This window comes from Echinops telfairi, unplaced genomic scaffold, assembly GCF_000313985.2.
Source record: "Echinops telfairi isolate 266 unplaced genomic scaffold, ASM31398v2 ScPeMD7_7468;HRSCAF=8506_0, whole genome shotgun sequence".
Classification (NCBI taxonomy): Eukaryota; Metazoa; Chordata; class Mammalia; order Afrosoricida; family Tenrecidae; genus Echinops; species Echinops telfairi.
Genome location: NW_022111369.1, coordinates 4389603 through 4391539, shown reverse-complemented (window position 1 = coordinate 4391539; position 1937 = coordinate 4389603). Strand labels below are relative to the sequence as shown.

The 1937-nt window shown below is 34.5% G+C and overlaps 1 non-coding gene across 1 annotated transcript; it reads left to right on the top strand.

The window, feature by feature from the left end:
• Positions 1 to 955: 955 nt before the first annotated feature.
• Positions 956 to 1096, top strand: LOC115873464. Its single transcript, XR_004048452.1, has one exon. It is a non-coding gene; the product is annotated as a U4 spliceosomal RNA (small nuclear RNA).
• The last annotated feature ends 841 nt before the right edge of the window (positions 1097 to 1937 follow it).

The following is a 1937-nucleotide window of genomic DNA, read 5'->3' as shown; positions in this document are numbered from 1 at the left end:
CAGTGATCGTGTTGGGAAGGTGAACATCACTGAATGCCAGGTTATTAGAACAAAGTGTTCTTGCACCCAACCTGTTTTCTATGGTAGTTTTACCTTCTTACATTCCAACCAACATTGGATGATGATTCCTGCTCCTCCCAACTTCACCATCGCCTGCTGGTTTTTAAAAAAAAACATTTCATTTCTAATGCATTGTTTAAATTTGAGTATCCCTATTAGCCAATGACATGGAATGTCATTTCAGATGATGTTTGTTCATTTGAATATATTTATAATGAAACATCAGTCCAAGTCATTGGTTAATTGGATTGCTTGTTTAATTATTTTTTAATTGTTAAGTATGTTTTATAGATGTTGGTTATTTATTAGACACATTCAAAATAACATCCCAATAGATAAATAATCTTTCCTTTTCTTTCTTTCTTCTTTTTTTTTTGGATACCATTCTTTAATGAACATATGTATTTCATTTTGATGTAATTCCATTTTTCTCTTTCAGATTTGGTTATTCATATATTTTTCTGTCCTGTTCTTAAAAATTAGGCCATTCTGTGTATATTATGCTAAGAATTTTATGGTTTTAGCTTTCACATCTTGGTTCTTGATTCATTTGGAATTACTTTTACTACTGTGTGTAAGCCATAGATACTGAATCATTCCTAGCATCTCTACATTCAATTTACCCAGTACCATTTACTGAAGTAGCTCATCAGTCCGCGTTGAATAGACTGAACACCCGTGTAAAAGTCAGTTGAGTAAATATATATGGCCACCATTTGTCAAGTGGACTATTGAACTGTGGTGGTTCACCTGTCACTGGGATGCTAGAAGCTTTGCCACTGGTATTTCAATGCCAGCAGGTTCATCCATGGGGCGTGGTTTGCAGCAAAACTTCCAGATTAATACATATGAGGGAAAAGGCATCGCAATCTGCTTCTATAAAAATAACCAGTGAAGCTTTGTGCAGTGGCAATACCATAGCCAATGAGGTTAACCAGAGGTGTGATCATTGCTAATTGAAAACTTTTCCCAATACTCCTCTGTGACGACTTGAAATATAGTCAGCACTGGCAATTTTTGGTAATCTCCATGGAGACTGAATAATCTTGCATAAAAAGTAAGTTGTACTTTTTGGGTGACTTTTCTGGAAATAAAGTCTCTCTTAAATTACCAAAACATAATAAGCAGTGAAAAAATTAGGGATTGCAGTGGAACTAGTAAGGTCCTAGAGCAGAGTCGATCTTAATGATATGCAGTAAAGTGTTCAGTTTTCAGTACTTCCTACCTTCTTATTTGACTTTATAAAAATGAGAATAAGCAGCTGTAAACATCTGTTAGTAATAAGAACATAGAATGTATAAAATAGGGACAGAGAAACATTGGAAGTTGTCACAAATAAAATGGAACACCGAAAGATCCATGTCCTAGGCTGGTTATTTTGGATTGGAGAATCACTAGCCTGCTATGGTAGGAATAACAAATTGAGGAGGAATGATGGCAAATTCATCTTCAAATAGCATTTTGAGCTCTATCCTCAAATTGGACAATGTTGGTGATAGGATGTTAGCCATACACCGAGAATAAGGATCATTCAATATGACTGAAATGCAAAATTATGCACCTCTATGAATGCAAAATTGTGAAGAAAATTGAAGACATCAATCTCTGCAGTCTGATATTGATCAAGTGTGCGAACCAGATGCACTGATAATTATTGGTAATTGAAATACAAAAGTTGGGGGGAAAAAGATCAGTAGTTGGAATGTAAGGCTTTGATTCTGGATATCAGCATAGTTTCAGCATCAAAGCCTTATAATATCTTAAATAATAGAATGTTATGAGGAAAACAGTTTTATTTGTTGCAAATAACTGTTTCCCAATAACATACGCATCAACTGTACACATGGATATAGTGTATAGTACATTCAGATATGATA